The sequence below is a fragment of the Salmo salar genome, unplaced genomic scaffold, assembly GCF_905237065.1.
Source record: "Salmo salar unplaced genomic scaffold, Ssal_v3.1, whole genome shotgun sequence".
NCBI lineage: Eukaryota > Metazoa > Chordata > Actinopteri > Salmoniformes > Salmonidae > Salmo > Salmo salar.
Window position 1 is genome coordinate 27,769 of NW_025549292.1, and position 9,732 is coordinate 37,500.

Below are 9,732 nucleotides of genomic sequence, written 5' to 3' on the forward strand. Positions count from 1 at the left end.
CGTCCCTTAGGTACCGCACCCGGGACTCACTTTCCCAAACCGGCCTAGGAACGCCACGATGCTGTCATCCCCCACATAGGGATTGTAGATATGCACGGTGATCACCTTTAGATCCAACCGGCACAAGGGGACAACCTGAAAGTTTGAGAATGGCTCACTGGCTTCCTTCTCTTTGCAGGTGTCCATACACCGCCTGTACAAGGCCTCGCCATTTAGAGACAGGTCGTAGCCCTCCGCCGCCATGTTCCGCTGCAAGCAGAAAACTTGCCCTGGGTCCACCTTTAACCCTTCAATGATCACCGTCCTGATGAACCATTCTCTATTGCCAATTTGCTTGCCCTTGTTCTTCCAAACGAACTGCAACGTATTGCGCAGTCCAGCCCCTCTGGCTGACTGTGGATCCTGCCCTCCGGCCATCGGCTTTGGACTAAGAGTGTTATGGCACCTCGGTACCCAACCTGATCTTAGCCAAAAGGCCGAGAAGCGATAACCCACAAATTGACCCCTGCACCCGCCCGGTCCCCGGGGCCTCGGCAGACCTCATCGGTTTGGCAAAAGTTGGCTCCTCCTCACCCAACGCTTCCCTGGTGACAGGCGGGTGTGTTTTTTTTTAAAGTCGCTAATGCGTCGTTAGGTCACTAGCTCTTTAATCCTAGTGCGACTATTTGTTCAATGCCCGGCAAATACACCAGTCATCGTCGGGCTTGAACTCAATTGCCCGAGCGACTACTTTGAGTGGAAAAAAATACGCCGGTCGGTCAGCCGGCTTCAAGTCAAACGCCTGAGCAAAAAGTCTCGGCGTCATCTCTGTCAATTTCTCTTGAAACAAGATACCGGGCTCTGCCAGAAGCAAAGCCCTTCCAAAAATACGTTGAACTCGTAAGTGTTCCTCTCCACGGAAGTCTTTAGTAAAAGGCGAAAGGCTTGTGCGTAATGAAGAGAAACCAGAGTCGTATGGAAGTCAGAGGTCGGGGCCCGAGACACACACGGTGCACTCTAGGCCGGGTCCCCGCGGGTGGTCCCCGAACCCACTCTTCCAAGTTTTCGAGGGCTGTGGGTAAAAAGTCACAGACAGACAGACAGACAGACAGACAGACAGACAGACAGACAGACAGACAGACAGACAGACAGACAGACAGACAGACAGACAATCCTGGTGAAGTGATTGTATTTTTGGGGGGGGCTCAAAAACACACACACACACAATCCTGGTGAAGTGATTGTATTTTTTGGGGGGGCTCAAAAAAACACACACACACACACACACACACACACACACACACACACACACACACACACACACACACACACACACACACACACACACACAATCCTGGTGAAGTGATTGTATTTTTGGGGGGCTCAAAAACACACACACACACACACACACACACACACACACACACACACACACACACACACACAAACAATCCTGGTGAAGTGATTGTATTTTTGGGGGGCTCAAAAACACACACACACACACACACACACACACACTCCTGGCCAATGTATTTTTTTTTTTATTTTTTTTTTTTTAAGTAAAATGGCGGGAAAACGGGGACCCCCATGAAGGGGGCTTCGCACTTGTTTCAGTTTGGATGATTCTTCTTTTTCATTCCTTCTCTTCTTCTGCTAGCTGTTTTACATAGATTTGGTGTATTTCTTTTTCCTTGACAATGGGAGAAAAGTGTTGCACCATTCCCGGAGGTACTGCAATACCGGGTCGATGCGTGGAGCGGACGGAGCAAGCCCCATTTCCGACTCCCTGTTCGAAAAATCCATTTAATATGTAGTCCCCCGATGGGGGACGTATCAGATATTAAACTGATAAGAACAGATACTACACTTGATCTGAGCCAAAAGGCCGAGAAGCGATAACCCACAAATTGACCCCTGCACCCGCCGGTCCCCGGGGGCCTCGGCAGACCTCATCGGTTTGGCAAAAGTTGGCTCCTCCTCACCCAACGCTTCCCTGGTGACAGGCGGGTGTGTTTTTTTTAAAAGTCGCTAATGCGTCGTTAGGTCACTAGCTCTTTAATCCTAGTGCGACTATTTGTTCAATGCCCGGCAAATACACCAGTCATCGTCGGGCTTGAACTCAATTGCCCGAGCGACTACTTTGAGTGGAAAAAATACGCCGGTCGGTCAGCCGGCTTCAAGTCAAACGCCTGAGCAAAAAGTCTCGGCGTCATCTCTGTCAATTTCTCTTGAAACAAGATACCGGGCTCTGCCAGAAGCAAAGCCCTTCCAAAAATACGTTGAACTCGTAAGTGTTCCTCTCCACGGAAGTCTTTAGTAAAAGGCGAAAGGCTTGTGCGTAATGAAGAGAAACCAGAGTCGTATGGAAGTCAGAGGTCGGGGCCCGAGACACACACGGTGCACTCTAGGCCGGGTCCCCGCGGGTGGTCCCCGAACCCACTCTTCCAAGTTTTCGAGGGCTGTGGGTAAAAAGTCACAGACAGACAGACAGACAGACAGACAGACAGACAGACAGACAGACAGACAGACAGACAGACAGACAGACAATCCTGGTGAAGTGATTGTATTTTTGGGGGGGCTCAAAAACACACACACACACAATCCTGGTGAAGTGATTGTATTTTTGGGGGCCTCAAAACACACACACACACACACACACACACACACACACACACACACACACACACACACACACACACACACACACACACACAATCCTGGTGAAGTGATTGTATTTTTGGGGGGGCTCAAAACACACACACACACACACACACACACACACACACACACACACACACACACACACACACACACACAAACAATCCTGGTGAAGTGATTGTATTTTTGGGGGGCTCAAAACACACACACACACACACACACACACACACACACACACACACACACACACACACACACACACACACACACACACACACAATCCTGGTGAAGTGATTGTATTTTTGGGGGGCTCAAAACACACACACACACACACACACACACACACACACACACACACACACACACACACACACACACACACAAACAATCCTGGTGAAGTGATTGTATTTTTGGGGGGGGGCTCAAAAACACACACACACACACACACACACACACACACACACACTCCTGGCCAATGTATTTTTTTATTTATTTTTTTATTTTTTTTTTTTTAAGTAAAATGGCGGGAAAACGGGGGACCCCCATGAAGGGGGCTTCGCACTTGTTTCAGTTTGGATGATTCTTCTTTTTTCATTCCTTCTCTTCTTCTGCTAGCTGTTTTACATAGATTTGGTGTATTTCTTTTTCCTTGACAATGGGAGAAAAGTGTTGCACCATTCCCGGAGGTACTGCAATACCGGTCGATGCGTGGAGCGGACGGAGCAAGCCCCATTTCCGACTCCCTGTTCGAAAAATCCATTTAATATGTAGTCCCCCGATGGGGGACGTATCAGATATTAAACTGATAAGAACAGATACTACACTTGATCTGAGCCAAAAGGCCGAGAAGCGATAACCCACAAATTGACCCCTGCACCCGCCGGTCCCGGGGGGCCTCGGCAGACCTCATCGGTTTGGCAAAAGTTGGCTCCTCCTCACCCAACGCTTCCCTGGTGACAGGCGGGTGTGTTTTTTTTAAAAGTCGCTAATGCGTCGTTAGGTCACTAGCTCTTTAATCCTAGTGCGACTATTTGTTCAATGCCCGGCAAATACACCAGTCATCGTCGGGCTTGAACTCAATTGCCCGAGCGACTACTTTGAGTGGAAAAAATACGCCGGTCGGTCAGCCGGCTTCAAGTCAAACGCCTGAGCAAAAAGTCTCGGCGTCATCTCTGTCAATTTCTCTTGAAACAAGATACCGGGCTCTGCCAGAAGCAAAGCCCTTCCAAAAATACGTTGAACTCGTAAGTGTTCCTCTCCACGGAAGTCTTTAGTAAAAGGCGAAAGGCTTGTGCGTAATGAAGAGAAACCAGAGTCGTATGGAAGTCAGAGGTCGGGGCCCGAGACACACACGGTGCACTCTAGGCCGGGTCCCCGGGTGGTCCCCGAACCCACTCTTCCAAGTTTTCGAGGGCTGTGGGTAAAAAGTCACAGACAGACAGACAGACAGACAGACAGACAGACAGACAGACAGACAGACAATCCTGGTGAAGTGATTGTATTTTTGGGGGGGGCTCAAAAACACACACACACACAATCCTGGTGAAGTGATTGTATTTTTGGGGGCTCAAAAACACACACACACACACACACACACACACACACACACACACACACACACACACACACACACACACACACACACAATCCTGGTGAAGTGATTGTATTTTTGGGGGCTCAAAAACACACACACACACACACACACACACACACACACACACACACACACACACACACAAACAATCCTGGTGAAGTGATTGTATTTTTGGGGGGGCTCAAAACACACACACACACACACACACACACACACACACACACACACACACACACACTCCTGGCCAATGTATTTTTTTTTTTTTTTTAAGTAAAATGGCGGGAAAACGGGGGACCCCCATGAAGGGGGCTTCGCACTTGTTTCAGTTTGGATGATTCTTCTTTTTCATTCCTTCTCTTCTTCTGCTAGCTGTTTTACATAGATTTGGTGTATTTCTTTTCCTTGACAATGGGAGAAAAGTGTTGCACCATTCCCGGAGGTACTGCAATACCGAGTCGATGCGTGGAGCGGACGGAGCAAGCCCCATTTCCGACTCCCTGTTCGAAAAATCCATTTAATATGTAGTCCCCCGATGGGGGACGTATCAGATATTAAACTGATAAGAACAGATTTTTTTTTTTTTTAAAGATTTTATTACTGTTCAAAACCATAAGCATAATAAACAAACCATCAACAATCATAATCATCACTTCCATTAAACTCAAAACAAGGCATTTGAAATTTCAAAAAAAATGAAACCCAAATTACAAATCAGGGGAGCATCTTCCCTCCCCCTCAACACCCACATAAACTAGATTCCTAAATCTCTATATTTCCCTATCTCCCCATACCTATCTTATTCCTTTTCCCTATTCCCTTTACCACAGTCCTAAACCCCCCTTCCACCTCTCCCGGGCTGCATGCTGCCCCCACTTCCTCTCCTCCCTCTTCATCCTCCCCCTCACATTTTCTTCCACCCTCCTCACTATCCCCTCCACTCCCCAATCTCTCCCTGTCTTTACCATGTTCTGTCTGGCTTCCCACAGCCCCCGTTTAAAGAGGCTTATGAGAAGCCATAGTAGAAATCTGTCCCTTTCCGTCCCCCTCGCTCTCCCTACTCCTCTCTCTACCCGAGCCCACGACAAAATAAAATCCCCTCTTACCTTACCTAACAACACCCGTGCCCTAGCCCACACTACTCCGGCAAAGGCACAGTCCCAAAAGGCATGGCGCACTGTCTCCTCCCCACCACAAGATGGTCTTGGGCAGGTGGGGGATCGCGCCAAGCTATGCCGGTACATAATGGAACGCACCGGCAAACACTTATGGAGGCTCAACCAATTCAGGTCCTTGAGCCTGTTGTCCAGACCCCGCGCCTGCACTCCCTCCCAGACCACTTCCGGGATACCCACCACAGGTGTCGGACACCCTCCCTGTCTGACCTCCTCGTACAGGTGCTTGTGGTCTAAACCTACTCGGGCAACTTCAACCTCGGGGTGCGCACGTAACCACTTGGCCGCGTGCCCAAAGTGCCACGGCAGCTGTTCCGCCCGAGGACCCGTGTTAGACCACACCATTACGCTTCTCGCCTGGTATGAGAAGAACACCCGCAGGAGGTAACCGGACGGGTGTACTACCGGATGAGCAAGCTCTGTCAACAAAAAGAAACAAAAATTGAGTCCAGCTTGAGGGGGAAGTGTGGTACCCCCCTACCTCCCTCCCCGATGGGGCAAAGCATGCGTGCCCTGGCGACCCACTCGTACCTGCCACCCCACATGAACTGAAACACTAGCCTCACTAGAGGCCTCCTCAGACAAGCCGGCAATGGGTAGATGTACGCCAAATATAAAAGAGACGGCAATACATCCACCTTGAGGACCAGGACCTTGCCTACAAAAGACAACGACCTAGCCCTCCACATCGCTAGCTTCCTCTGTACCACTGCGATGCCCATGTTCCAGTTCAGCGTCGCTGAGCCGGAGGTCTCAAAATGAACCCCGAGAATCTTCAGGGCCCCGTTACAGAGAGATAACCCCCCGGGCACATCCGTCCTACCACGCCATCTTCCGAAAAACTTAACGGAAGACTTTGCGTGGTTAAGAACCGCTCCCGACGCTCGGGTGAAGTCCCCAATAATGGCAAGGGACCTTGTCAAGCACGAGTCCTTGCAAAGCAGCAAGGAAGTGTCGTCGGCGTACTGCGTCACCTTAACGCGCAGACCGCCACTTCCAGGGATTAACAAGCCTTCCACCCCTGTGTCTGCCCTAATGGCAGCCCCCAGAGGCTCCATGTACAGTACGAAGAGGAGAGCCGAGAGCGGGCACCCCTGCCTGACCCCTGACGAGAGGTCAAAAACGTCACCCATGTGACCGTTTACGCTAACCCGGCACCCCGCTCCGACATATAAAGTACGGATCCATCCTATGAACTTTTCCCCAAATCCTAATCTACCTAATACTCTGAAAAGAAAAGATCTATTCACGCGATCAAAGGCTTTCGCCTGATCAAGCGCTGCTACCATTAAAGGCAGACCTCTATCTTCTACCCAAGCGATGGAGTCCCTAATCAACTGCAGGTTCCACCTGATAGAGCGGCCCTCTACCCCGCACGTCTGATCCTCATGAACGACGTAGGGAAGGGCTGTGCGCAACCGATCCGCTAGGACCTTTGCAAGTATCTTGTAGTCTACACACAGCATGGTCAATGGCCGCCAGTTGCCAAGGTCTGTGGCGTCCCCCTTCTTGTGAAGAAGTGACAGCACACCGACGGTCATTGATCCCCCGGGAACCCCGTCTCGAGAATGGCCTTCAAGACTTCGAGGACCACCGGTCCGAGTATCCCCCAAAACTTGAGGTAAAACTCGGCCGGCAGCCCATCCATCCCAGGTACCTTCCCTTTTCCCATCCTCCTAAGGGCGCTCTCAACCTCTTCTAGGGAGATCTGAGCCTCCATCGCTTCTCTAATGTCCTCCGGCAATCGCCGGGACAAGTGTTCTAAAAACACATTTCCCTGCTCTACATCTACTTCCCTCTCCTTAAAGAAACTTCGGAAATGATCAGTTGTTACTCTGACCATCTCCTCCGGCTCTCTAGCTACACTACCATCTTCTTTCCTAACCCCGTACATTACCTTTCTACTCTGTCTATCCCTTACCGACTTAAAGAACATTGTGGAACAAGTCTCGTTATGTTCTAAAAAGCCGCTATGCGCACGCTCCAGGAAAGCTCGAGCCTTCCGCTCCTGCAGCTCCCTGAGTTGCGCCTTCAGGGCAGTGGATCTCTCCCAGTCGACCGACCCGCCGAGGTTGCCTGCCTCGTACTCGAGTTCGAGCAACCTATGGATATGATCCACCTCCCTCCTTTCCTCCCTTTTTCTCCTCTTACAATATCCTATAATAAAGATCCTAATCCTTACCTTGACTAAGTCCCACCACTCCAACACCCCCTCGCACATGGACCGGAGGCCCTCAAACCCCGAAACACACCAATAAAGGCATTAACAAAGGCTTGCTCATCCAGCACCTCCCGATCTAACTTCCAATACCCCCCTACCGAAGAGGCAGACAGGAGAACTCACCTGCAGGAGCACCCCGTCGTGATCTGAAAAGAACACAGGCAACAGCCGACCAGACAACTGACCCAAGGACCTGGATAGAAAAATATAGTCAAGCCTCCGCGCAACCCCCCTGGAGTTGCGCCAAGTGGGACCGGCCATTTTCGGAGCAGTGTGCAGGCCACCATCAACCAGACCATGGCAAGCCATTAGCCCGGTGATGGCGCCTGCACTGCTGTCCCCCCCTACCCCTAAATCTATATTAAAGTTCCCCCTATCACCAACTGCCTATTTGTGACACACAGGTGCGTCAGACAGTCCACCATCTCCCTCCTGTCTGCCGCCACCTGTGGTCCGTACACCCCAACTAATCTATACCTACAATCTCTTAATGTGACATCCACCCCCAAAACCCTCCCCTGCATAACAACAAAAGTATCCTCAACCTTTACCTCCCTATTCCCAAACAAGATCCCTACCCCCGAAGAGTGAACCCCCCTATACCCCAAACTGATTCCCCTTTATCCCACTCCCTCTTAAACCTCACAACATCCCCCCCATCCCTTAGGTGAACCTCCTGTAAAAAACAAAAATCAAACCCCACACCCTCTAAATAACTAAACACCGCCCTTCTTTTTATCCTATCCCTCAAACCCCTTACATTTAAACTAACAAAAGTAATTTTATCCATAATGAAAACATTAACAACAACCTACTAATAACAAAAAACAAAACAAGAGGCTCACCCGATGCTCCCCGCTCCATCTCCTCCGACAGGGAAGTAAAAATGCTCCCCTCATCCGAAGGATACAGATCCTCCTCAGATGAGCCCACCTGCTTGCGCACAACTTGGGACACTCTGTCTCCCCCTTCCTCTAAGACCCCCAAGTCATCTGCCCATGAAGCCGGGAAAGGGTTGGGGATGGAGGTTTCCGGCTTCTCTGAACAGCCTTGCGACCCTCCATCCCCAGGATGCAGAGATAGAGTAGCGGTCGTCATGTCCATTTCCTCTAGGGGTAAAGGGAGGGATGAGTCCTGTGAGGACAGGGGGGCCACATCAGCGGCACTGTCTTTAACCCCCATCGCACGCTTGCCTGCCCCTTCCCCTATGCCTCCCACCTCTTTCTGCACATCACCCTTCCGCTTCGTCCTCTTCTTCTTGCCGACGTAGGGTTCCTGCTCCAGTTCCGGGATCACCCTCCCTACTGACGATTCCTTCCCATCCTGCCCGAGTTCGAGCGGCACACCAGAGTCTGAGGCCCACTCCCCTGCCCTTGACCCCAACACCGGAAGATTTTCCACCATTTCTACCAGGGCCCCAAGCCCCTCCACCCCATCAAGTAATGATCCCATGCTCTCCATTCCTCCACCCGCCTCCTCCACCTCCGGCTTCTGGATAGCGGACCCCTCACCTCCTTTCACTGACGGCCCTGATGTCACCTCTTTCCCGGCCCTTGCACGTGGAGTGGGCGTTGGTGAGGATGGTCTCTCCTGCTCCTTCTTCTCTGGGTCTTTCTTGCTAGACCCAGGGTCCCTTCTTTGCAGATGTTCCCCCACAGAGTCTCCTCCTTCCTTTCTGCCTGCCGTCGCCTCGGCATATGACTGCCGACGGGACGGACAGTCCCGGAACAGGTGCAGCCTACTACCACACCCGTGGCATTCCTTCGGCTCCCTACAGTCCTTTGCCTCATGCTCCCCCGATTTGCAAAACCTGCATCTCCCTGTACTGCAGGCAGCTGTAACGTGCCCATACTCCCTACATTTCTTACAGAAAGGGGGTTGACGGGTGTAAAAGAGCATCCCCCTGTCCGAACCCAGAGAAAAGACCGCCGGGGGATGTAGGAAGCCATCAAACCCTTCCTTATCCGGCCTAAGGAGCACCTGGAACTGACGGCGGCCATTCCAGAATCCCAAAGAGTCCTTCACATATCTTGCCCCTGATGTGACGTCACAAAACGGCCCAGAAATGCCCCTATGGCGATATCCGTTACATGAGGATTGTACATATG

At 51.1% G+C, this 9,732-nt stretch overlaps 5 non-coding genes and 1 pseudogene across 5 annotated transcripts; all 6 read right to left on the reverse strand.

Annotated features, from left to right (window-relative positions):
• Window positions 1-836: 836 nt before the first annotated feature.
• Window positions 837-953, reverse strand: LOC123736387 (U5 spliceosomal RNA). Its single transcript, XR_006766092.1, has one exon. It is a non-coding gene; the product is annotated as a U5 spliceosomal RNA (small nuclear RNA).
• A 732-nt stretch (window positions 954-1,685) lies between these two features.
• On the reverse strand, window positions 1,686-1,876 carry LOC123736371 (U2 spliceosomal RNA). Its single transcript, XR_006766084.1, has one exon. It is a non-coding gene; the product is annotated as a U2 spliceosomal RNA (small nuclear RNA).
• Window positions 1,877-2,223: 347 nt separating this feature from the next.
• Window positions 2,224-2,340, reverse strand: LOC123736388 (U5 spliceosomal RNA). Its single transcript, XR_006766093.1, has one exon. It is a non-coding gene; the product is annotated as a U5 spliceosomal RNA (small nuclear RNA).
• Window positions 2,341-3,301: 961 nt separating this feature from the next.
• On the reverse strand, window positions 3,302-3,491 carry LOC123736393 (U2 spliceosomal RNA). The gene has a single exon (XR_006766098.1). It is a non-coding gene; the product is annotated as a U2 spliceosomal RNA (small nuclear RNA).
• A 347-nt stretch (window positions 3,492-3,838) lies between these two features.
• Window positions 3,839-3,955, reverse strand: LOC123736389 (U5 spliceosomal RNA). Its single transcript, XR_006766094.1, has one exon. It is a non-coding gene; the product is annotated as a U5 spliceosomal RNA (small nuclear RNA).
• A 693-nt stretch (window positions 3,956-4,648) lies between these two features.
• Window positions 4,649-4,821, reverse strand: LOC123736372 (uncharacterized; annotated as a pseudogene).
• Window positions 4,822-9,732: the final 4,911 nt, after the last annotated feature.